General features: G+C 49.5%; 1 protein-coding gene across 1 annotated transcript in view; it reads left to right on the forward strand.

The window, feature by feature from the left end:
- Positions 1–15,694: 15,694 nt before the first annotated feature.
- The window catches only part of DAGLA (diacylglycerol lipase alpha), a 76,605-nt gene continuing 64,869 nt past the window's right edge, over positions 15,695–27,430 (forward strand). Inside the window, exon 1 of the mRNA XM_075325196.1 lies at positions 15,695–15,836. The gene's annotated coding sequence lies outside the window, so the exon portion shown is untranslated. The remainder of the gene's footprint in view (positions 15,837–27,430) is intronic.

Raw genomic sequence — 27,430 nt, forward strand, 5'->3', positions numbered from 1 at the left:
TCCCAAATTGTCGCATATCCCACCCACTCCAGGTCTACCTGGAGTAAGGTTTCTGGAGGAGTTTTCAATTTAGCTCAGTTTTGCTATTTTTTTATAGAATTTTGTGCTAATATTTGTAAATACAGATTAAAATGAAGATTTTTTTTTATCTTTCACTAAATTCATCACCCTTGTGAGACTTGTTGAAGAATTTGGGGCACAAAAGTCAGCAAATACCACAAAAAAAAAAGTGACTTGAATAAATCTGAAGTAATGAACTGGGTCCTCAGACCATGATTCATCATTGCTTTTGCGACTGTTTTGTGCCTTTTTTTTTGTTTGCACCCAATTCATTATTCTATTTGCGCCTTTTTCAAATTCTATTTTATATTTGCTCTCTTCTCCTCTTTTCCTTTTCTTTCTTTCTTTTTTTTAGCTATGTGGGTGAAGTTTAACGATTCCAGATGTTTTTGATGGTTTCCTTCTACGAGATTTTTCAAAAAGTTTGCAAAATTTGATGCAAATCCAACTGAGTGTATGAGTTATTTTTGCGACTTTTAGGCACTAAAAAGTCATAACAACAGTTCAAGACAGAAAAAAAAGCAATTTTAACTTTGTATAAAATTCATAAACCGCGTACCATAGCTGTAGAAAAGACATGGACCGCACCGCCAAAAGTGATATATGAATCTAGCGCCGCTAGTCAAAAATTTATGTTCCTGAACATGAGGTTGTTGGGTTAATATTCTGATCAGACTGTATGAAGCCGCTGCCACGGCACGGTGAACCTCTGAGTGGGTCCCCACATTATTTAAGCCTTGAAAGGTGCGGCGCTGTGTGCCAACCACAGCCTCAGAGACAGTGCACTAGCAGGGCAGGTGACCTGGTGCCTCACAGCGCCCATGCTGCAAGGCTGAGTCCCTATGACTTCAGGCCACGTTGCCCCACAGACAGAAAACCACCGCAACAATGGCCATCACACAACCCCAACACCCTGTGAAAGGAGCTGGACAACTCACCTTATGCTAGCTCCCAGACTGTGAACTGAGAACAAGGCAGACTCCCTCTTACAGTTAAAAAAAAAAACAACAAAGAGCCAGCACCAATGTGCACTAAGGCATCAAATATTCCAAACTGCATTATAAAAATTTTTTTTTGAGATTTTTGGCAAAAAATTGCAATTTCTTGGGCTGCTTCGCCACGTCACGGCAAATCTCATTTGAAGCAGTCCTACACTAAAATATTTTTATAAAATGTTTCTTTGTTGAATTGGTCGGTGGTTGACCTCCACCTTGCTATGCACCCCAATTTGGGATGTATTCCATCTGTATAGATTTTGGCGTTTGGTGACTGTTCACATTGGGTCATCAGGCTTTGTCCACAGGCTATATATATACTTCATGCAGCATTTGCTTGGACCTGTCCCGCCCACAGCCATGACTCAGTCATGGGTACGGGACTGCAATAGACCAGGTGAGTGCTGCTGAGAGCAGTTCTGCTATTTATATGTGAGGCCGCATGGCACATTTTATAAAAATATTTTAGTGTAGGACTGCTTCAAATGAGATTTGCCGTGACGTGGCGAAGCAGCTCAAGAAATTGCAATTTTTTGCCAAAAATCTCAAAAAAAAAATTTTTATAATGCAGTTTGGAATATTTGATGCCTTAGTGCACATTGGTGCTGGCTCTTTGTTGTTTCTTTGTTGAATTGGTCGGTGGTTGACCTCCACCTTGCTATGCACCCCAATTTGGGATGTATTCCATCTGTATAGATTTTGGCGTTTGGTGACTGTTCACATTGGGTCATCAGGCTTTGTCCACAGGCTATATATATACTTCATGCAGCATTTGCTTGGACCTGTCCCGCCCACAGCCATGACTCAGTCATGGGTACGGGACTGCAATAGACCAGGTGAGTGCTGCTGAGAGCAGTTCTGCTATTTATATGTGAGGCCGCATGGCACATTTTATAAAAATATTTTAGTGTAGGACTGCTTCAAATGAGATTTGCCGTGACGTGGCGAAGCAGCTCAAGAAATTGCAATTTTTTGCCAAAAATCTCAAAAAAAATTTTTATAATGCAGTTTGGAATATTTGATGCCTTAGTGCACATTGGTGCTGGCTCTTTGTTGTTTCTTTGTTGAATTGGTCGGTGGTTGACCTCCACCTTGCTATGCACCCCAATTTGGGATGTATTCCATCTGTATAGATTTTGGCGTTTGGTGACTGTTCACATTGGGTCATCAGGCTTTGTCCACAGGCTATATATATACTTCATGCAGCATTTGCTTGGACCTGTCCCGCCCACAGCCATGACTCAGTCATGGGTACGGGACTGCAATAGACCAGGTGAGTGCTGCTGAGAGCAGTTCTGCTATTTATATGTGAGGCCGCATGGCACATTTTATAAAAATATTTTAGTGTAGGACTGCTTCAAATGAGATTTGCCGTGACGTGGCGAAGCAGCTCAAGAAATTGCAATTTTTTGCCAAAAATCTCAAAAAAAAAAAATTTTTATAATGCAGTTTGGAATATTTGATGCCTTAGTGCACATTGGTGCTGGCTCTTTGTTGTTTCTTTGTTGAATTGGTCGGTGGTTGACCTCCACCTTGCTATGCACCCCAATTTGGGATGTATTCCATCTGTATAGATTTTGGCGTTTGGTGACTGTTCACATTGGGTCATCAGGCTTTGTCCACAGGCTATATATATACTTCATGCAGCATTTGCTTGGACCTGTCCCGCCCACAGCCATGACTCAGTCATGGGTACGGGACTGCAATAGACCAGGTGAGTGCTGCTGAGAGCAGTTCTGCTATTTATATGTGAGGCCGCATGGCACATTTTATAAAAATATTTTAGTGTAGGACTGCTTCAAATGAGATTTGCCGTGACGTGGCGAAGCAGCTCAAGAAATTGCAATTTTTTGCCAAAAATCTCAAAAAAAAATTTTTATAATGCAGTTTGGAATATTTGATGCCTTAGTGCACATTGGTGCTGGCTCTTTGTTGTTTCTTTGTTGAATTGGTCGGTGGTTGACCTCCACCTTGCTATGCACCCCAATTTGGGATGTATTCCATCTGTATAGATTTTGGCGTTTGGTGACTGTTCACATTGGGTCATCAGGCTTTGTCCACAGGCTATATATATACTTCATGCAGCATTTGCTTGGACCTGTCCCGCCCACAGCCATGACTCAGTCATGGGTACGGGACTGCAATAGACCAGGTGAGTGCTGCTGAGAGCAGTTCTGCTATTTATATGTGAGGCCGCATGGCACATTTTATAAAAATATTTTAGTGTAGGACTGCTTCAAATGAGATTTGCCGTGACGTGGCGAAGCAGCTCAAGAAATTGCAATTTTTTGCCAAAAATCTCAAAAAAAAAAAAAATTTTATAATGCAGTTTGGAATATTTGATGCCTTAGTGCACATTGGTGCTGGCTCTTTGTTGTTTCTTTGTTGAATTGGTCGGTGGTTGACCTCCACCTTGCTATGCACCCCAATTTGGGATGTATTCCATCTGTATAGATTTTGGCGTTTGGTGACTGTTCACATTGGGTCATCAGGCTTTGTCCACAGGCTATATATATACTTCATGCAGCATTTGCTTGGACCTGTCACGCCCACAGCCATGACTCAGTCATGGGTACGGGACTGCAATAGACCAGGTGAGTGCTGCTGAGAGCAGTTCTGCTATTTATATGTGAGGCCGCATGGCACATTTTATAAAAATATTTTAGTGTAGGACTGCTTCAAATGAGATTTGCCGTGACGTGGCGAAGCAGCTCAAGAAATTGCAATTTTTTGCCAAAAATCTCAAAAAAAAAATTTTTATAATGCAGTTTGGAATATTTGATGCCTTAGTGCACATTGGTGCTGGCTCTTTGTTGTTTCTTTGTTGAATTGGTCGGTGGTTGACCTCCACCTTGCTATGCACCCCAATTTGGGATGTATTCCATCTGTATAGATTTTGGCGTTTGGTGACTGTTCACATTGGGTCATCAGGCTTTGTCCACAGGCTATATATATACTTCATGCAGCATTTGCTTGGACCTGTCCCGCCCACAGCCATGACTCAGTCATGGGTACGGGACTGCAATAGACCAGGTGAGTGCTGCTGAGAGCAGTTCTGCTATTTATATGTGAGGCCGCATGGCACATTTTATAAAAATATTTTAGTGTAGGACTGCTTCAAATGAGATTTGCCGTGACGTGGCGAAGCAGCTCAAGAAATTGCAATTTTTTGCCAAAAATCTCAACAAAAAAAAAATTTTTATAATGCAGTTTGGAATATTTGATGCCTTAGTGCACATTGGTGCTGGCTCTTTGTTGTTTCTTTGTTGAATTGGTCGGTGGTTGACCTCCACCTTGCTATGCACCCCAATTTGGGATGTATTCCATCTGTATAGATTTTGGCGTTTGGTGACTGTTCACATTGGGTCATCAGGCTTTGTCCACAGGCTATATATATACTTCATGCAGCATTTGCTTGGACCTGTCCCGCCCACAGCCATGACTCAGTCATGGGTACGGGACTGCAATAGACCAGGTGAGTGCTGCTGAGAGCAGTTCTGCTATTTATATGTGAGGCCGCATGGCACATTTTATAAAAATATTTTAGTGTAGGACTGCTTCAAATGAGATTTGCCGTGACGTGGCGAAGCAGCTCAAGAAATTGCAATTTTTTGCCAAAAATCTCAAAAAAAAAATTTTTATAATGCAGTTTGGAATATTTGATGCCTTAGTGCACATTGGTGCTGGCTCTTTGTTGTTTCTTTGTTGAATTGGTCGGTGGTTGACCTCCACCTTGCTATGCACCCCAATTTGGGATGTATTCCATCTGTATAGATTTTGGCGTTTGGTGACTGTTCACATTGGGTCATCAGGCTTTGTCCACAGGCTATATATATACTTCATGCAGCATTTGCTTGGACCTGTCCCGCCCACAGCCATGACTCAGTCATGGGTACGGGACTGCAATAGACCAGGTGAGTGCTGCTGAGAGCAGTTCTGCTATTTATATGTGAGGCCGCATGGCACATTTTATAAAAATATTTTAGTGTAGGACTGCTTCAAATGAGATTTGCCGTGACGTGGCGAAGCAGCTCAAGAAATTGCAATTTTTTGCCAAAAATCTCAAAAAAAAAATTTTTATAATGCAGTTTGGAATATTTGATGCCTTAGTGCACATTGGTGCTGGCTCTTTGTTGTTTCTTTGTTGAATTGGTCGGTGGTTGACCTCCACCTTGCTATGCACCCCAATTTGGGATGTATTCCATCTGTATAGATTTTGGCGTTTGGTGACTGTTCACATTGGGTCATCAGGCTTTGTCCACAGGCTATATATATACTTCATGCAGCATTTGCTTGGACCTGTCCCGCCCACAGCCATGACTCAGTCATGGGTACGGGACTGCAATAGACCAGGTGAGTGCTGCTGAGAGCAGTTCTGCTATTTATATGTGAGGCCGCATGGCACATTTTATAAAAATATTTTAGTGTATGACTGCTTCAAATGAGATTTGCCGTGACGTGGCGAAGCAGCTCAAGAAATTGCAATTTTTTGCCAAAAATCTCAAAAAAAAAATTTTTATAATGCAGTTTGGAATATTTGATGCCTTAGTGCACATTGGTGCTGGCTCTTTGTTGTTTCCCTCTTACAGTTTCCTGCTTATGAATCACGTGCGCCATTTTTAAGAATTTGGTGCAAACATGGCAATGAACAACACAAACCAAAAAAAAAGGAAAGGGACTTAAAGAAACACAAATGATCAAGACTGGCATAGTGTAAAGTGGCGCTACACTAGTCTTTATGGAGTGCAAGGCGCTAATGCACCGCACCAGAAAGGCGTGAGTAGCAGTTCTGCCTTACCAAGCGACGGCTTCTTTGATGAACAGGCTCCTTCCCAGTTCTGCCCTTTTCAAACTAAAATGAAAATGCCAAAAGTTGCTATTTCTCATTGCACAAAACGTTTGCGACTTTACAAAGCTTTTCTGGAATAAATTACAGCCCCTTCATACCCTGTATCTCTCTCCCTGAGCTTTTTATTGTCTTCAACTATGCATGCACATTATTGCAGTATGTGGGTATACTAAAGTAATATGTTGCACAACTGTATGTGCAGAATTATTAGGCAACTTAATAAAAACCAAATATATTCCCATCTCACTTGTTTATTTTCACCAAGTAAACCAATATAACTGCACAACATTTAGAAATAAACATTTCTGACATGCAAAAACAAAACCCCAAAAAATGAATGACCAATATAGCCACCTTTCTATATGATGACACTCAGCAGCCTACCATCCATAGATTCTGTCATTGCTTGATCTGTTTACAATCAACATTGCGTGCAGCAGCCACCACAGCCTCCAGACACTGCTCCGAGAGGTGTACTGTTTTCCCTCCCTGTAGATCTTGTAAGGGGTGGGCAGACCCCTTACAAAGGAGCATAGTTTACCCGGAAACGTTGTTATTAATAAAAATGTTTTTATTATTACTATATTGTGTTAGTGGGTCCCCCTAGTAGCCGGGTGGGACGGCTGTCTCACAGAAACAGGTGGTAGGAGGAGCCGGCAGCAGAAAGGGGAGGGAGGAGTAGTGTTAGGAAGGAAAGTGTGAGATCCAGAAGTCAGTTGTGTCTGGGACGGGAGAGAAGAAGCGGAGCAGGGGCAGAGTGTGGGAGCTGGAAGAATAGGGAAGCCGGAGAGAAAAGGAGCGGGCGGAACCTCAAAGAGCGAAGCAGTCCCGGTGTGGGTCCGGTCTGTGGGTAGCCGTAGTGGGAGCCTGGTGAAGCAGAGTAGCCGGGCACATCCCCACTGGAGGGGACGTCAGGGCAGGCTTTCCCCCAGCTAAGGAAAACGTGAAGTGTCATCTGTAACTGCCGGTTTTGGAAAGAGTTGTGAAATAAAGAATGTCTTTTATTTGCATCGAATCATGCCTGGAGAGTGTTCATACGTCGGACGATATCTGCACCACCACACTCTGCCCCACCAAGACATCCCCTGTCCCGATAGTGACTGCGGAACCACGGGTAAGCCTGATTGAAGGGGCCACGACTACAAGCCCCGAGGCACCCCTGGCACCCCGTTACATGTGGCGTAGTCGGCAGGATCCGGATTATATGCAAGGGGTCCCGACTACATCCCGGCACAGGATCCGGATTATTGGAGAAGATTCCCGATCCCATGGTGGGAAGAAGAAGCAGTGCCTGCAGCGTTGGACCGGGCACCAGATGGCGGCAAGATGGCTGTCGTCTTCAAGGACACAGAAAGCGCGCGAAAAGTTGGCGCCAAAAGAAGAGCCTGGGGCTGGCCGGTGCCGAAAAAGAAGTTCGGAGTACTCCGCCCAAAGAGGGGAGGTGCCGGTCCCAGGGCACGGATGAAGACATGTGAAGTGGGCGGTGTTCCAGAGAAAAAGAAGAACCGCCGCGGAAGGGTCGACCTGATGTGTGAGACTGGGGGTGGAGTATACCCAAGAGCGGGAAAAGTAAGCCCGCCTCCACTTCCTCCAGCATCTCCACCGACCCTGACGCCCTTACTAGTGACTCATACTGCAGGCAAAATGGAGAATCCCGAGGGACAACAAGTTGCAGTGGTCGCGCCTGGTCTGGACCGAAGCCACCAGAAGCAGATTGCGGCTGCGTCTGCGGAGGGATTTCCCGCTCACTTGCCGGCTGTACCCGGAGGACCGGGACGGGCCACAAAAGTGACCTGGCTGACTACGTGGGACGCGGTAACCGGAGAGACCACGACCGAGGTCCGAGCGGCGTACACCGCTCAGCTGCCATCGGGGAACCGGCTCCTGGGAACCCCATATCTGGAGACACCCCCGCCAGTCGCGGTGGGACCCTCGACACCCGTTCCAGTTCCGGCTCCGGAAGAAACACACGCCCGGAAGCTGGAGAGAGACAATTGGGGCTTCTTTTGGGACCCAGTACAGCCGTCACCCCTGCCTCAACGCAAGTCCCCGTCTCCAGAACCGGACCCGGTGCAGGAGAGGCTGTTGGCCGAGACTGTGGCCCGGGAAATGATGGCTGGTCCCCGGAGTGCGGAGTTCGAGCAGCAGTGTACCACAGGAACGGTGGTAAAGTTTAATCAGAAGGAGGGGTATGGCTTTATCGAAGATGAGGAAACCGGCGATCACTATTTTTATAACAGAGTGAACCTGGACATTGAAGGCCTGCCGCAACGTCTGCACACTTTGTATCCCGGAGAAAAGGTCCGGTTTATGAGAGAGGTGGGATGCCGAGGCCTCTTTGCAGTCGGGGTAACCCGGATGCCTACCACTCAAGAGGCTGCTCAATGGCAGCAAGAACTGGAGTGGGAGGAATGCCAGTACCGGCGGCGGTCGCAGCAAAGACCGGTACTAGCCGAGCTCTTCCATCCGAGGCGCACACTGGCCGTAGCCCCGGAAGTCCTGCCCGGACCGATCGCTGACCCGGAGAAGGGAACCCCGGCGGTGCTGGCCATTAACCAAAACATAGCCACGCATCCGGTAATTGTCATGGGCAGCCCCCAGCCGTCCCGTGCCGCGACCCCCTCATCCCCGTCGGGGGTAGAAGAAACAAAACCGGAGACGGAGACAGCGGAACAACCCGCCAATTACGAGCCCTTCCGGAGGCTGCGCCGGTTGCCCGGGCAGTCCCTATCGGAGTACGTGAAGGCCCAACGAGCCGAATGGCAACGGGCCTATCATCCGGAGTGACGTTTCAAGACCGGAAGATGGCAGGCCTGTTTTTGTTAGACACCGGCGTTATTTTGAACCGGAAGATGTGTGCTGTTTGGAACCGTTCAAGTTGCTAAGCCCGGAGAGAGCCTACTGCTGGACTGAGCCAGGGGCTCCCTCCGTGTCGTAAAGAAGAAAAAGTTTTTCTCGAGTTGTGTTCCTGCCGTTTAACATCTAAGACCGGGAGTGCTGCAAAAGCCTCCGGGCAGAAACTCCACTAAGACCGGGAGTGCCTGCCAACGGCCTCCGGGCACGACTAAGACCGGGAGCTTCCAGGAGGAACTCCGGGCGCCGGACTGGTACGCCCCTTGCGGTTGCACAAAGGTGAACTTGTTTGTAGTTTCATTGAAATGATGTTGTTTCCTTTTATGTGAAGTTTTAGATTTATGCCTTGCCGGGAGGCTCAGGCTTAAAGAGGGGAGGTATGTAAGGGGTGGGCAGACCCCTTACAAAGGAGCATAGTTTACCCGGAAACGTTGTTATTAATAAAAATGTTTTTATTGTTACTATATTGTGTTAGTGGGTCCCCCTAGTGGCCGGGTGGGACGGCTGTCTCACAGAAACAGGTGGTAGGAGGAGCCGGCAGCAGAAAGGGGAGGGAGGAGTAGTGTTAGGAAGGAAAGTGTGAGATCCAGAAGTCAGTTGTGTCCGGGACGGGAGAGAAGAAGCGGAGCAGGGGCAGAGTGTGGGAGCTGGAAGAATAGGGAAGCCGGAGAGAAAAGGAGCGGGCGGAACCTCAAAGAGTGAAGCAGTCCCGGTGTGGGTCCGGTCTGTGGGTAGCCGTAGTGGGAGCCTGGTGAAGCAGAGTAGCCGGGCACATCCCCACTGGAGGGGACGTCAGGGCAGGCTTTCCCCCAGCTAAGGAAAACGTGAAGTGTCATCTGTAACTGCCGGTTTTCGAAAGAGTTGTGAAATAAAGAATGTCTTTTATTTGCATCGAATCATGCCTGGAGAGTGTTCATACGTCGGACGACATCTGCACCACCACACTCTGCCCCACCAAGACATCCCCTGTCCCGATAGTGACGGCGGAACCAGGGGTAAGCCTGATCGAAGGGGCCACGACTACAAGCCCCGAGGCACCCCTGGCACCCCGTTACAATCTCACATTTTATTTTTTCATCTTTTAGACCTTTACTGGCCAGCCACGCTGTGGAGTAGTTGGATGCATGTGATGGACCATTGTCCTGCATGAAAATCATGTTTTTCCTGAACGATACCGACTTCTTCCTGTACCACTGCTTGAAGAAGTTGTCTTCCAGAAACTGGCAGTAGATCTGGGAGTTGAGCTTCACTCCATCCTCAACCCGAAAAGGTCCCACAAGTTCATCTTTGATGATACCAGCCCATACCAGTACCCCACCTCCACCTCCGCTGGCGTCTGAGTCGGAGTGGAACTCTCTGCCCTTTACTGATCCAGCCTCTGGTCCATCCATCTGGCCCATCAAGAGTCACTCTCATTTCATCAGTCCATAAAACCTTTGAAAAAATCAGTCTTAAGATATTTCTTGGCCCAGTCTTGACGTTTTATCTTATGTTTCTTGTTCAGAGGTGGTGGTTTTCAGCTTTCCTTACCTTGGCCATGTCCCTGAGTATGGCACACCTTGTGCTTTTTGATACTCCAGTAACGTTGCAGCTCTGAAATATGGCCAAACTGGTGGCAAATGGCATCTTGGCAGCTTCACGCTTGATTTTCTTCAATTCATGGGCAGTTGTTTTGCGCCTTTTTTGCTCAACACGCTTCCTGCGACCCTGTTGGCTATTTGCAATGAAACGCTTGATTGTTCGGTGATCACGCTTCAAAAGTTTGGCAATTTCAAGACTCCTGCATCCCTCTGCAAGACATCTCACAATTTTGGACTTCTCAGAGCCCGTCAAATCTCTCTTTTGACCCATTTTGCCAAAGGAAAGGAAGTTGCCTAATAATTAAGCACACCTTATATAGGGCGTTGATCTCATTACATCACACCCCTCCTCATTACAGAGCTGCACATTATACATTACTTAACTGGTAGTTGGTTCTCAGCCTATACAACATGGAGTAGGACAACATGTATAAATAGTATCATGTGATCAAAATACTCATTTGCCTAATAATTCTGCACACAGTGTAATAGGATTGCACACCAACACTGTAAAGCTTCATGTATGCAAAATATGGCACAATCTAGGCAATGTTCGGCTCTACATGACCAATGTTTAAATCTATAAGGTTAAAATACCGCAATCCAGGTACGGATAAAGAGGTGTGAAACAGCAAAAAAAAAAATCTTTCTGTGACTTAAAACTTCACATTTATTCAAACAATTAAAAACTCCATTATTTGCAAACAGCTCATACAAGGGAAAGATACATCTGTCCTATGCTTTTTCACATTCAGACTTAAGGGTGCTTTACACGCTGCGACATCGCTAATGATATATCGTCGGGGTCACGTCGTTCGTGACGCACATCCGGCGTCGTTAGCGACATCGCAGCGTGTGACACAAGGAGCAATGATCAACAATCGCAAAAGCGTCAAAAATCGTTGATCGTTGACACGTCGCTCCTTTTCATAATATCAGTGGTGGTGCATGCCGCTGGTTGCTCGTCGTTCCTGCGGCATCACACATCGCTATGTGTGACGCCGCAGGAACGACGAACATCGCCTTACCTGCGTCCACCGGAAATGAGGAAAGAAGGAAGTTGGCGGCATGTTACGTCCCGCTCATCTCCGCCCCTCCGCTTCTATTGGACGGCCGCTTAGTGACGCCGCAGTGACATCGCTATGACGGCGAATGCACCTCCCCCTTGAAGGAGGGATTGTTCGGCGGTCACAGCGACGTTGCTGAAAGGGTATGTGCGTGTGAAGCAGCCGTAGCGATAATGTTCGCTACGGCAGCGATCACCAAATGTCGCACGAACATCGGGGGCGGGTGCTATCGCTAGCGATGTCGAGCGTGTAAAGCACCCTTTAGTCATAATAAAAACTGTTGTATGCTGTGCCATCTTTTAAATTACGTGGGCTGCTCCTATGTTGACTAAAATCTCACCCAGCAAGCTAATCAGTCAAAAAAATGGAGAAAAAGTGCAATTAGAAAAAACAAACAAAAAAAGATGCCCCAGCACATCAAGAAACGCAAATAATAGAATGAACTCTATATAGTTATATTCTATCTGAACAGTAGATTTTATTCCTTTCCAAAGGGCTCGGTTTTTATCATTCCTATAAATATGATAAGTTTAAAATTATCCTGGTTCTCAATAAATTTGCAAGGAATTTGACCAATGAATATAATTTCTTAGAATGTGCACAGGGAGCGAGTGTGAGAAATCAAGTAAATCATGTTACCATAGGGCAGACAATAGATAATTTTCCCCTGTTCTTTGAAGAACAACAGCTAAAACACTTAAAAAACAATGGATGCTAAAACATGAGAAGCAAACACAATACTAAATGACGGTTTTATAAACAATAATCCCTACTTCTAACCACTACAGTCACAGTGAGATATGGAAACTGCTGTATACATCACATAGGATGAACAGACTGCTGAATACACATCACATAGGAGACAATAAGACTGCTGTGTATACATCACATAGGAGAAACTGTGATTATTGTACACATTATTGTTTGCAGAATTATTAGGAAATTTGCATTTTTGAATAATTAATTGTATTATTGAACAACTACAGTGCTGTCAGTCAATCCGAAAGGTTAATAAATCTGAAACCTTAGTTTCTAAGTAAAAGGGAGGTTTTGTCTTTCTTAGAAGAATATCTATGTGTGCAGATTTATTAGGCAATTATTAGTAAGTAGAATTATTGTGCAACCAAACGAAAAACATACATTTTCCCATGTCAATTGTTATTTTCTTCTATTAAAGTGACAATGAGAATAATAACCAAATAATTGAAAATGTACAAAAATATATTTTTGACATTTCCATAAAAAATATCGGTGACCAATATAGGCACCGTTCTTTTCAATAATAGTCATAAGCCGTGCATCCATGGAATCTGTTTCTTAATCTGTTGATGATAAACTTATCAACTTTTTGGGCTTTTGGGCAGCCCCAACCACAGCACATGGATGACATTGGTGTACAAAGGGTCCATTAAAATCACAGACAGCACATGGATGAGATCGGTGTACAAGATGGCAAAACCACTGCTGGGCCGCTTCACGAAAAGCCACCGTGTGCACATAACCCCTGAGTGGAAACGCCCCAAAATCTCAAAATTCTTTTCTGCTCCAAAAACTTACCAAAAAGACTCAGTGTGAACGCAGCCTTTGGCAATATGCACACAGAGTGCTTTGAGGAAATTTTGGAGTGGAAACTCTTGAAATCCTTCTACAAAACTTGAAGATTCTGCTGTTTCCACTAAAGAAAGCTACAGTGAGGCTTCGCTGTGCATGACGATGTGTGGGGTCACTTCCCATTGTCCGCCACTTCCACGAGACACCGCTTTCCTTTTCTGACCGTATCGTTCCCCATCTTCCTCTTTTTAATAATTTACAACTTCCCCAATCATCAGACCTGTCTATTCCGAAATTCCATCCGCCCATCGGACATGTGTCCTGTTTTCTCTCCTTGGACATGTGTCCTGTTTTCTTTCCTCGGACATGTGTCCTGTTTTCGCCTCTCGGACATGTGTCCTATTTTCTCTCCTCGGACATGTGTCCTGTTATCGCTCCTCGGACATGTGTCCTGTTTTCTCTCCTCGGACATGTGTCCTGTTATCGCCCCTCGGACATGTGTCCTGTTATCACCCCTCGGACATGTGTCCTGTTATCACCCCTCGGACATGTGTCCTGTTATTGCCCCTCAGACATGTGTCCTGTTATCGTCCCTTGGACATGTGTCCTGTTATCGCCCCTCGGACACGTGTCCTGTTATCGCTCCTCGGACACGTGTCCTATGTTCGCCCTTTGGACATGTGTCCTGTTATAGCTTTTCGGATATGTGTCCTATGTTCGCCCCTCTGACATGTGTCCTGTTATCGCCCATCGGACATGTGTCCTGTTATTGCCCATCGGACATGTGTCCTATTATCGCTCCACGGACATGTGTCCTGTTATTGCCCCTCGGACATGTGTCCTGTTATCGCCCATCGGACATGTGTCCTATTATCGCTCCTCGCACATGTGTCCTGTTATTGCCCCTCGGACATGTGTCCTGTTATTGCTCCTCGCACATGTGTCCTGTTATCGCTCCTCGGACATGTGTCCTATGTTCGCCCTTCGGACATGTGTCCTGTTATCGCCCCTCGGACATGTGTCCTGTTATTGCCCCTCAGACATGTGTCCTGTTATCGCTCCTCGGACATGTGTCCTGTTATCGCTCCTCGGACATGTGTCCTGTTATCGCCCCTCGGACATGTGTCCTGTTATCCCCCCTCGGACATGTGTCCTGTTATCGCCCCTCGGACATGTGTCCTGTTATCGCCCCTCGGACATGTGTCCTGTTATCGCCCCTCGGAGATGTGTCCTGTTATCCCCCCTCGGACATGTGTCCTGTTATTGCCCCTCGGACATGTGTCCTGTTATCCCCCCTCGGACATGTGTCCTGTTATCGCTCCTCGGACATGTGTCCTATGTTCGCCCTTCGGACATGTGTCCTGTTATCGCCCCTCGGACATGTGTCCTGTTATCGCTCCTCGGACATGTGTCCTGTTTTCTCTCCTCGGACATGTGTCCTGTTATCGCCCCTCGGACATGTGTCCTGTTATCACCCCTCGGACATGTGTCCTGTTATCCCCCCTCGGACATGTGTCCTGTTATTGCCCCTCGGACATGTGTCCTGTTATCCCCTCTCGGACATGTGTCCTGTTATCGCCCCTCGGACATGTGTCCTGTTATCGCCCCTCGGACATGTGTCCTGTTATCCCCCCTCGGACATGTGTCCTGTTATTGCCCCTCGGACATGTGTCCTGTTATCCCCCCTCGGACATGTGTCCTGTTATCGCTCCTCGGACATGTGTCCTATGTTCGCCCTTCGGACATGTGTCCTGTTATCGCCCCTCGGACATGTGTCCTGTTATTGCCCCTCAGACATGTGTCCTGTTATCGCCCCTCGGACATGTGTCCTGTTATCGCCCCTCGGACATGTGTCCTGTTATCCCCCCTCGGACATGTGTCCTGTTATCGCCCCTCGGACATGTGTCCTGTTATCGCCCCTCGGACATGTGTCCTGTTATCCCCCCTCGGACATGTGTCCTGTTATCCCCCCTCGGACATGTGTCCTGTTATCGCTCCCCGGACATGTGTCCTGTTATTGCCCCTCGGACATGTGTCCTGTTTTCTCTCCTCGGACGTGTGTCCTGTTATCCCCCTTCGGACATGTGTCCTGTTATCGCTCCCCGGACATGTGTCCTGTTATTGCCCCTCGGACATGTGTCCTGTTTTCTCTCCTCGGACGTGTGTCCTGTTATCCCCCTTCGGACATGTGTCCTGTTATCGCTCCCCGGACATGTGTCCTATGTTCGCCCCTCGGACATGTGTCCTGTTATCCCCCTTCGGACATGTGTCCTGTTATCGCTCCCCGGACATGTGTCCTATGTTCGCCCCTCGGACGTGTGTCCTGTTATCCCCCTTCGGACATGTGTCCTGTTATCGCTCCCCGGACATGTGTCCTATGTTCGCCCCTCGGACATGTGTCCTGTTTTCTCTCCTCGGACGTGTCCTGTTTCGCTCTTTCATATTGGGTGTCATTTTTATTAATTGTTGTGATTTTACAATATGTCAGTAAAATTTTGATGAATTTTATAATGAACTGCCTTGAAATCCCCCGGCCTGTGGTGCAGAAAATGACGGTGTTACCCATGGCAACCAATCATGCCTCTGCTGCAGATCACAGAATGAAAGCAGAGATGGGTTGCTATTGGCAGCTGTTATCTCTCAGCCGTGAGCACCGGTGAGGTTGTGTCCTCCATCCGGGCTTTCCCTGCCACACCATGACGTCACGACAATCCCAGCGTTCCGTCACGGTGGTGGCGCAGTTGCCATGAATACCGCCGGTGCAGGGAGGGGGAGGAGGTTCCGGAAGTGACGTACGGTCCCGCCCCGGTGCGGACGTGCCGCTGCGCCGGGATCACGGAAAGAAGGAGCAGGAGAGTAGGCGGCATGGAGCCCCCGGGAGGTGAGAGCAGTGATGGAGCTGCAGGGGCGGTCGGGATGTGTGGGACCCCCGAGCTGGGAGAGCACTGGGAGGAGCAGGGCCGGGGGGACAGCGGTGCAGGATGGCACTGGGCGCTGCATGTCATGGGCAGAGGTGACAGCTCCACTACAACCGGGAGCTGGGGGCGGGCACCGTGCTCCTGACACCGGGCACAGCCCCGCGTGTATGAGGCAGGAGCATGCACAGCACCATCAGTTACAGGAGCATGCACAGCACCATCAGGTACAGGACCGTGCACAGCAACATCAGGTACAGGACCGTGCACAGCACCATCAGTTACAGGAGCATGCACAGCACCATCAGGTACAGGACCATGCACAGCAACATCAGGTACAGGACCGTGCACAGCACCATCAGGTACAGGAGCATGCACAGCACCATCAGGTACAGGACCATGCACAGCAACATCAGGTACAGGACCATGCACAGCAACATCAGGTACAGGACCGTGCACAGCACCATCAGGTACAGGAGCATGCACAGCACCATCAGGTACAGGAGCATGCACAGCACCATCAGGTACAGGAGCATGCACAGCAACATCAGGTACAGGAGCATGCACAGCACCATCAGGTACAGGACCGTGCACAGCACCATCAGGTACAGGAGCATGCACAGCACCATCAGGTACAGGAGCATGCACAGCACCATCAGGTACAGGAGCATGCACAGCACCATCAGGTACAGGACCATGCACAGCACCATCAGGTACAGGACCATGCACAGCACCATCAGGTACAGGAGCATGCACAGCACCATCAGGTACAGGACCATGCACAGCAACATCAGGTACAGGAGCATGCACAGCACCATCAGGTACAGGACCATGCACAGCAACATCAGGTACAGGAGCATGCACAGCAACATCAGGTACAGGAGCATGCACAGCACCATCAGGTACAGGACCGTGCACAGCACCATCAGGTACAGGAGCGTGCACAGCACCATCAGGTACAGGAGCGTGCACAGCACCATCAGGTACAGGAGCATGCACAGCACCATCAGGTACAGGAGCATGCACAGCACCATCAGGTACAGGAGCATGCACAGCACCATCAGGTACAGGAGCATGCACAGCACCATCAGGTACAGGAGCATGCACAGCAACATCCAGTAGAGTACCATGCACAGCACCATCAGGTACAGGAGCATGCACAGCACCATCAGGTACAGGAGCATGCACAGCACCATCAGGTACAGGAGCATGCACAGCACCATCAGGTACAGGAGCATGCACAGCACCATCAGGTACAGGAGCATGCACAGCACCATCAGGTACAGGAGCATGCACAGCACCATCAGGTACAGGAGCATGCACAGCACCATCAGGTACAGGAGCATGCACAGCAACATCAATTACAGGACCATGCACAGCAACATCAATTACAGGACCATGCACAGCAACATCAATTACAGGACCATGCACAGCAACATCAATTACAGGACCATGCACAGCAACATCAGGTACAGGACCATGCACAGCAACATCCAGTAGAGTACCATGCACAGCACCATCAGGTACAGGACCATGCACAGCACCATCAGGTACAGGACCATGCACAGCACCATCAGGTACAGGACCATGCACAGCACCATCAGGTACAGGACCATGCACAGCACCATCAGGTACAGGACCATGCACAGCACCATCAGGTACAGGACCATGCACAGCACCATCAGGTACAGGACCATGCACAGCACCATCAGGTACAGGACCATGCACAGCACCATCAGGTACAGGACCATGCACAGCACCATCAGGTACAGGACCATGCACAGCACCATCAGGTACAGAGGTACAGGACCATGCACAGCACCATCAGGTACAGAGGTACAGGACCATGCACAGCACCATCAGGTACAGAGATACAGGAGCATGCACAGCACCACCAGGTACAGGAGCATGCACAGCACCACCAGGTACAGGAGCATGCACAGCACCACCAGGTACAGGAGCATGCACAGCACCATCAGGTACAGGAGCATGCACAGCAACATCCAGTAGAGTACCATGCACAGCACCATCAGGTACAGAGGTACAGGACCATGCACAGCACCATCAGGTACAGAGGTACAGGAGCATGCACAGCACCACCAGGTACAGAGGTACAGGAGCATGCACAGCACCATCAGGTACAGGAGCATGCACAGCACCATCAGGTACAGGAGCATGCACAGCACCATCAGGTACAGGAGCATGCACAGCAACATCCAGTAGAGTACCATGCACAGCACCATCAGGTACAGGAGCATGCACAGCACCATCAGGTACAGGAGCATGCACAGCACCATCAGGTACAGGAGCATGCACAGCACCACCAGGTACAGGACCATCAGGAACAGGCCCATGTCCATGCCCAGCACTAGCTGGTACAGGACCATAAAGTTTAGTACGATCAGGTACAGGACAATGCACATCACTTACAGGTACAGGATGCTCCTAGCAACTAATGACTGCATTCATAAAACTGTGATAGGTGTTACTACAGACGGAGCACATCTATGGAAACAGTCAGCAAGTGCTGATCATCAGTGATATGTTACTACAGAAGGAGCAGATCTAAATTTATGGAAACAGTCAGCAGGTGCTGATCATTGGTACAACATGGAAAAAGAATATTGTGGATTTACATATTGGATAAAAAGTAGCTTCCTGTATTTGTTTTTTTATTTAAGTGAAAAGAGAAAACCTAATCCGATTAGGTCCATGTGTCTGTTGGCTTTGTGTATGTGTGTAATATATATATTTATTATACTGAATGTACAATATATGGAGCATAAGGGGTCAGTGCATTTTTCTGCACATAGGGCAGCATTGCGCACACCGCATGCCTTCACTTTAATGGGACTCATCACAGATGAGCAACTGAGAATATACACCCCCTGACTAGCAGGGTTGGACGGGGTCGCCATTTACACTTTGCGCCGGGGGAGGGCGCGGGGGCTGTCCGCCGGGGGAGGGCGCGGGGGCTGTCCGCCGGGGGAGGGCGCGGGGGCTGTCCGCCGGGGGAGGGCGCGGGGGCTGTCCGCCGGGGGAGGGCGCGGGGGCTGTGCGCCGGGGGAGGGCGCGGGGGCTGTGCGCTGGGGGGGGTGCAAGCTGGGTCACCTCAGCTACAAAAGAAAGCTCTGTGCTTCAGTGTTGGATCTGATACCATCAGCCATATCACAACCACAGCACGAGGTTGTGGCCCTCGGTTCACCACACTCCGCGTGACTGGAACTGCTCGGAATCCAGTTGTTATAAACTTTATTTCCTGAGTGAAATCCATGTGCCTCGGAGGCTTCTGATGAAATTTCCCAGTTGCATAAGTAAATAATTCTTTAGTGAGGTGTGTTTGTAGTGGGGCGGTGTTGGCAGCGTTACCTGTGCTGGAAGCCATGCTCCTCTGTGCGGGGGGTGAAGTGGTCGGCACAGGTATTGGCATGTTACTTGGAAGGCGTCCAGGTTGCATTTGTAGTACAGTTTAGCGGTGGTCCGTCCTGTTCTGCGTCATATTCTGCTTGTGGCACCGGATATTTTCCTGTGTATGCGGGTGACATTCATTCTTCTTGTGTATTTGGCCGGATCTTGTAATACCACATTCCTTCTGGCCTCCTGAAGTGTACGAGCCAGTGCAGGGTAGGTAGTGCCCGCCAAAATGCCCGTCACAGCTGAATGGCCGCTGCCACTGCTGTCCTGTTGTTGGGAGAAGTGCCAAATAGCAACTCCATAATATTGGGTAATCTGGTACCTGGAGGCTGTTTTGAGGATAACCTGTAGCTCTTCACATTTGGTCCATGTGTGTTAGCTACCTGTCGGCTGCCATAAAAACAGATTTGTTTCCGCTAATGGTTTCTTAGTTCTTTCCCTGCAGGTTTTCTTCTCTTCTGAAGGTGCGAGTACACATTCCATATTAGCTCCATAGATGACTATTGGGTATATTTCGGGGTCTTCTGATTCTCACCAGGAGTCAGGGGAGAAAAGCATCAGGCATGTTGGGTTTCCCTGCCTTATTCTTTTATTTCCATGGTAGAAAAGGTTTCTGGCAGCAGATTACTCCCCTCTCCCTATTGAAAACACCTGATCAACCGAGCATACATATAGGGGCAGTGGGAGAGATGGCCAAGCGAGTGTTTCTGATGGATATGTGATGTGTATGGCAGGCATGAGCATACCACAGAACCATACAACCACTACATTTATAGTGGCAGAAAACGGCCGCCTCCAGCACCGCTGTGTATCTCTAATGTCGGGCACGGCCGGGTTCCCCGGATGTCGGGCACGGCCGTGTTGATATTTTATGGTTCGATCTGAGAATCACCTGAAAGGATCCCAGTGTGAATCGGGCCATCCTGTCATGGGAAAACTTAGGATTTATTATTTTTTGTAGTTGCTACAATTTGCTCTATTCCTAGAAGATACCTTGTTGCATAAATGGGCTTTGTGCTGCTAATTGCCTGAATCGGTCATGTCCTCTTTTGACTTTAGGTGGCCACATGCAAAAAGTCGGCTGACCATCTAATGTGTGTGGGTTCCTCCTGACTCTCCCTTGACGATGATGTTGCAGGAGAGAAGGATCTGCCCTGTTGCATTTCAATGGGCGATCCTCTTGTTCAGCAAAATGATATGCTGGCACCAGAAGAGTGTGGCCCTCTAATAGACAATGCTAGCACAAGATCCTGGGTATGGGGCAGTCGGGGAGAGAGCTGTCCACTGAAAGAACCACAGCGGTCTATTGTGTATGGCCACCTTAAGTGACCACAGCAAATGGGGCTAAGGGGATTCCTCGGCCAGCAGTTGGTGTATTCTCTTTGCCCCTGCAATACAATCCACATAACAGTGGGTGTCTGATCTAAGCCGATATAGCAATCCTGTATAATGAGATCTGTGAAAATTCTGAGCATGTTCTATTCTGATACAATTTTAAGGATCACAATAGGACATGCTGAACAGGTCTTTGCGCTGTTGGTGAAGTCGGACTATACACTGACACGTCACACATGTTAACAGTCTTGCCTGTATATTCCCTGCAATATCAGAAGGAGTTGTTCAATCATGATAAACCCTTTAAAGGGAACCTATGTTTCTACATATGGAAGTAGTGGTCCAGCTGTATATGAGCTATACGCATAAAAGTGATGTGTTGCAGAAATTCAATGTTCCATTCATGAGAAATCTAGAACCAATGAAGGAAGTGTCCAAGGAGTGTGTCTCAGCCCGTGGGCTGGAAGTGTCCGGGGGAGAAGCGTGTCACAGCCCGTGGGCTGGAAGTGTCCGGGGGAGAAGCGTGTCACAGCCCGTGGGCTGGAAGTGTCCGGGGGAGAAGCGGGTCACAGCCCGTGGGCTGGAAGTGTCCGGGGGAGAAGCGTGTCACAGCCCGTGGGCTGGAAGTGTCCGGGGGAGAAGCGGGTCACAGCCCGTGGGCTGGAAGTGTCCGGGGGAGAAGCGGGTCACAGCCCGTGGGCTGGAAGTGTCCGGGGGAGAAGCGGGTCACAGCCCGTGGGCTGGAAGTGTCCGGGGGAGAAGCGTGTCACAGCCCGTGGGCTGGAAGTGTCCGGGGGAGAAGCGTGTCACAGCCCGTGGGCTGGAAGTGTCCGGGGGAGAAGCGTGTCACAGCCCGTGGGCTGGAAGTGTCCGGGGGAGAAGCGTGTCACAGCCCGTGGGCTGGAAGTGTCCGGGGTAGAAGCGTGTCACAGCCCGTGGGCTGGAAGTGTCCGGGGGAGAAGCGTGTCACAGCCCGTGGGCTGGAAGTGTCCGGGGGAGAAGCGTGTCACAGCCCGTGGGCTGGAGGTGTCTGAGGGAGGGAGGGGTGTCGCTGCGTGTCTAGGGGGGAACATGTCGCTGCCTGTGGGCTGGAAGTGTCTGGGGGGTGTGTTGCTTCCCGTGGGCTGGAACTGTCATGTGTCGTGGGGGGGAGAGTGTCGCTGCGTGTCCGGGTGGGGGGGCAGGTTGTGTGTCACTGCCCGTGGGCTGGAAGTGTCAAGGGGGTGTGTCGCTTACTCGTGGGCTGAAGAGTCTGGCAGGGGGCATGTTGCTGCCCTTGGGCTGGCTGTAAGTATCTGAGGGGGTGTTGCTGCATGTCTGGTGAGGGGACATTTCGCTGCCCGTGGGCTGGAAATGTCGGGGGGGGGGGGGGGGGCATGTTGCTGTCCGCAGGCTGGAAGTGTCCGGGGCAGATGTGTCGCTGCCCGTGGGCTGGAAGTGTCCGGGGGGGAAGTGTCGCTGCTCGTGGGCTGGAAATATCCGAGGAAGGGGGAATATTTGCGTCTGTGGGCTGAAAGTGTCCTGGGGGGCATATTGCTGTGTGTCTCGCGGGGTTGTTGCAGCCTGTGGACTGGAAGTATCCGGGGGCGTGTCTCTTGCCCATGGGTTGGAAGAAGTGTCTGGGGTGGGGGGGTAAGTGTCGCTGCGTGTCCAGGGGAAGACGTGTCGCTGCCTGTGGGCTGGAAGTGTCCGGGTGGGGGGATGTGTCGCTGCCCGCTGGCTGGAGGTGTTCGGGGAAGATGTGTCACTGGCCGTGGCCTGGAGGTGTTCGGGGAGAATGTGTCGCTGCCTGTGGTCTGGGAGAGATGTGTTGCTGCCTGTGGCCTGGAGGCGTCTGGGGGGGGGGATGTGTCGCTGCCCGTGGCCTGGAGGTGTCTGGGGGGGATGTGTCGCTGCCCGTGGCCTGGAGGTGTCTGGGGGGGATGTGTCGCTGCCCGTGGCCTGGAGGTGTCTGGGGGGGATGTGTCGCTGCTTGTGGACTGGAGGTGTCTGGGGGGGATGTGTCGCTGCCCGTGGCCTGGAGGTGTCTGGGGGGGATGTGTCGCTGCCCGTGGCCTGGAGGTGTCTGGGGGGGATGTGTCGCTGCCCGTGGCCTGGAGGTGTCTGGGGGGGATGTGTCGCTGCCCGTGGCCTGGAGGTGTCTGGGGGGGATGTGTCGCTGCCCGTGGCCTGGAGGTGTCTGGGGGGGATGTGTCGCTGCCCGTGGCCTGGAGGTGTCTGGGGGGGATGTGTCGCTGCCCGTGGCCTGGAGGTGTCTGGGGGGGATGTGTCGCTGCCCGTGGCCTGGAGGTGTCTGGGGGGGATGTGTCGCTGCCCGTGGCCTGGAGGTGTCTGGGGGGATGTGTCGCTGCCCGTGGCCTGGAGGTGTCTGGGGGGGATGTGTCGCTGCCCGTGGCCTGGAGGTGTTGGGGGGGGGGGGGGCATTGCCTGCGTTGCTGCCCATGAGCTGGGACACACCCCTGGGACACTTCCAGCTTCTACGCTAGTTTTTCCTTGGCTAATACATCAAATCTACATAAAAGGTGTCTTCTTTTTCTTGTACAGCCATACACTACTTTCATATGAGGTATCCTGCTGACCGATTCCCTGAATATCTCGGGATGTCTGTGTAGTTGCAGGCAGCATCAGATTCTCCTGTGTTGTGGATGTAATTGCCTCATTTAATATTTAAAGTGACACTTCAGGTGTCGCTTCACTTTCATAGTGTCTGAGTGACACGTCATCAGTTATTTCGGAGCCTGTTGGCTCGTCTCTGGCGCTGAATCCTCGTATATCCTCTTTTCTTTAATTACAGTTGCGTAAACAGATTAGCTGAGATTTTATTACAATCAAATTAGTACGCCTGGAGATTATTCCAGAATTACAGCCTCTACCAAATCACCCGGCTTAAGTGGCCGAGATCAGGAGGCCGAGTGTGCGGACTGTGCTCGGGTGTCTGTAGGGTATGGAGAAGTAGTGGAGAAGGTCAGTAACGGTGTGCGATCTGCAGGGAGCATAAATAGGAAATGACTAATGACTACATCCCGTTATGACTCGTCATGACATTGTAAAGCTGTGACATCTTTTTTTATAGTGTAAGTGGGGACGTGTCACTGAGAGGAGACTATAAAGGGACGCTGCACTGATCCTCTCCAGTGGAAAAAGAAATAAATGAACCCGTCCTTAGACTTGTCGGGTGCATCTACAGTGTCTTGCTTAGTTCACCTGCGCCTCCTATAATCCGCTGCTAAACCAATTCTTCATGGCTGGCCATGCCACATAATTGCTCTTTCAATTTTTCATGAGAAGGCTTGTAAATGACAGCTAGTGTCGCCAGTGTAGGGTATTAGCTCGGCATAAGTAGGGCCTCGGGCTAGGCATACTATTCTTTTCTCCATAAGCTATAATAGACTTTTTTGCCTCATGATGCATTTTTAATTTAATGAACTCTGATCTCCTTTAAAGGGAACCTGGTACTTTGTCCATGTCCTCCGGTCTGTGGACAGCATGTTATAGGGGAGGAAGAACTGAGCAGAATGGTATAGAATTCATTCCTTTCAATTCTTGCTCTTTCTATGCTTAGGAGTCCAGTGGGCGGGGCTACTCTCTGACAGCTATCTATGTAAGCCCAGCTATACAATGGAGGTTGTCAATTACTGATAACATTTCCTGCTGTCAGGCATTGACAGCCTTCCCTGTACAACTGTGCATACAGAGATACTGATCAACCTGTGAGTAGTCCCGCCCAGGGGTGGGATTCAAATTTTTAACGGGTTCTCTGTAAACCCCGCCTAGTTGAAAACCCACACCCATTCAGTAACCACACCCATTTTGTTAGCCACACCCACTTACACGCACTTTCCTCAACCAAAAAATACAAGTAATTTAAAGTAAGATCTCTTTCCCCTTCTTCCCCTCCTCTACCTTCACTCTCCTGTCCAACACCAGTTGTTCCAGTGACTGTCACTCTTATTATATTAAACGGTTTTTCTACAATTTTTAAAAATTATTACTAAAGTAGCCCTGCTAAAATTAGAACGGATGACCTTCCCCATACAGATCCCATCCCATGTGGCTCCTTTCCCCCTACAGATCCCATCCCATTATGGCTCCTTTCCCCCTACAGATCCCATCCCATTATGGCCTCAATCCCCCTACAGATCCCATCCCATTATGGCCTCAATCCCCCTACAGATCCCATCCCATTATGGCCTCAATCCCCCTACAGATCCCATCCCATTATGGCCTCAATCCCCCTACAGATCCCATCCCATTATGGACTCAATCCCCCTACAGATCCCATCCCATGTGGCTCCTTTCCCCCTACAGATCCCATCCCATTATGGCCTCTTTCCCCTGCAGATCCCATCATGGCTTCTTTTCCCAGCAGATCTTATCCCATGTGCTCCTTTTCCCATATAGCTGGTATCTATGCGGCCTCCTCTCCCCATATAGCTCGCATCTATGCAGCCTCCTCTCCCCATATAGCTCGCATCTATGCGGCCTCCTCTCCCCATATAGCTCGCATCTATGCGGCCTCCTCTCCCCATATAGCTCGCATCTATGCGGCCTCCTCTCCCCATATAGCTCGCATCTATGCGGCCTCCCCTGCCCATATAGCTCGCATCTATGCGGCCTCCTCTCCCCATATAGCTCGCATCTATGCGGCCTCCTCTCCCCATATAGCTCGCATCTATGCGGCCTCCTCTCCCCATATAGCTCGCATCTATGCGGCCTCCTCTCCCCATATAGCTCGCATCTATGCGGCCTCCCCTCCCCATATAGTTCCCATCTTTATGCAGCCTCCTCTCCCCATATAGTTCCCATCTTTTATGCGGATCCTCCCCCCATATAGTTCCCATCTTTTATGCGGATCCTCCCCCCATACAGCTCCCATCTTTTATGCGGCTCCTCTCCCCATATAGCTCCCATCTTTATGCGGCTCCTCTCCCCATATAGCTCCCATCTTTATGCGGCTCCTCTCCCCATATAGCTCCCATCTTTTATGCGGCTTCCTCTCCCCATATAGCTCCCATCTTTTATGCGGCTTCCTCTCCCCATATAGCTCCCATCTTTTATGCGGCCTCCCCTCCCCATATAGCTCCCATCTTTATGCGGCCTCCCCTCCCCATATAGCTCCCATCTTTATGCGGCCTCCCCTCCCCATATAGCTCCCATCTTTATGCGGCCTCCCCTCCCCATATAGCTCCCATCTTTATGCGGCCTCCCCTCCCCATATAGCTCTCATCTTTTTGCGGCCTCCCCTCCCCATATAGCTCTCATCTTTATGTGGCCTCCCCTCCCCATATAGCTCCCATCTTTATGCGGCTCCTCCCCCCCCATATAGCTCCCATCTTTATGTGGCCTCCTCTCCCCATATAGCTCCCATCTTTATGCGGCCCCTCTCCCTGCATCTTCGGCTCACTGAGCGCTTACCTGCTCCAAACACCGGCGGCCTCTCCTCTGTCTTCCGTCCTCCTCCACGGCACTCTGCACACTGACACTGACAGACGGCAGTAGGAGGAGCTACCTCCTCAGACTGCCGTGACCTCTGCAGCGTCAGCGCGTCAGGTCCGGGATCAGACAGGCTTCACTGATCCTGGAAGTGCGGCGTGTACGGAGGTACAGGGATTCATTTGTGCTAGTGTCTTAAAGACACTAACACAAGTGAATACAGGGAACCGGATCGCCAGAGCTGTTTCTTGCCGGTTCGGGGAACCGGCTGCTATTTTAACAACCGGATCACCCGTACCGGACAGAAGTGGCTGAATCCCATCCCTGGTCCCGCCCACTGGACTCCTAAGCATAGAGCGGATTCACATCTAGCAAATATGCATTGTGTTTTTTTTCCACCCCACAATTGCATGGGAAAAGTATACAGTATATTACACCACCAAAACGTGGGATCGATGCTACCCAATATCATCCACACGCAGCTCAAAAAATCCACTACCACATCCTGATCCCTTTGCAAAGTATTAAAGGGAACCTGTCATCAGATTTGGCGACTATAACCTGTAACCATCACATAGGGGGCGGTTCGGTCCAATGAGTGTTTCTGTTCTCCGGTCCGGCATCTCCTCTCTGCGGCGATCCCCATCCTCCTTCTTCCCAGTCCAGTGTGGATGATGTGTCCTACAGGCCGGCATTGCGGTACTGCGCAGGCGCACTTTGATTTGTCCTTCTCAGAGCAGATCAAAGTATTGTAATTCACAGATGCTAGGATAGGCTAAAGAACGCATGCGCACTACAATACTTTGATCTGCCCTGAGTAGGACACGTCATCCATACTGGGCTGGGTAGGAGGAGGACGGTGATCACCGCAGAGAGGAGGCGCCGGACTGGAGAACAGCAACACCTGGACCGGACATCGGACCGGACCGCCCCCTAGGTGAGTGTAATAAAGGTGTTTCTATTATGTTCTACACAGCGACCTTCGCTCTTATATACAGTATTCTGGAATAGTGTATACATAAGACCCCACTGGTGGTGGCTGCAGCTTATAGGGGACAAATCTGGTGACAGGTGCCCTTTTAAATCTGCAGCATTTTTGCAATTAAATCTGCTACAATTTGACTTTGTTTTAGACAATGTGGATTTTCTGCTGAAGTAAACATGAGATATCAGTCCCCTGCAGATTTCTAGTATTAAGCAAACGTTTTAGGTATGCGTGGGAAAAATGCTGCAAAGTAAGAATGCTTTCAAAAATAGAAGTGATGGTTTATTTTTATCACTTAAAAAAAATGCAAAGTGAATGAACAATAGAGAAATCTGAATCAAATCAATATTTTGTGACTGTCCTTTGCTTTCAAAACAGTATCAATCCTTCTTG

The sequence above is a fragment of the Anomaloglossus baeobatrachus genome, chromosome 10 (assembly GCF_048569485.1).
Source record: "Anomaloglossus baeobatrachus isolate aAnoBae1 chromosome 10, aAnoBae1.hap1, whole genome shotgun sequence".
In the NCBI taxonomy this organism is placed as follows: domain Eukaryota; kingdom Metazoa; phylum Chordata; class Amphibia; order Anura; family Aromobatidae; genus Anomaloglossus; species Anomaloglossus baeobatrachus.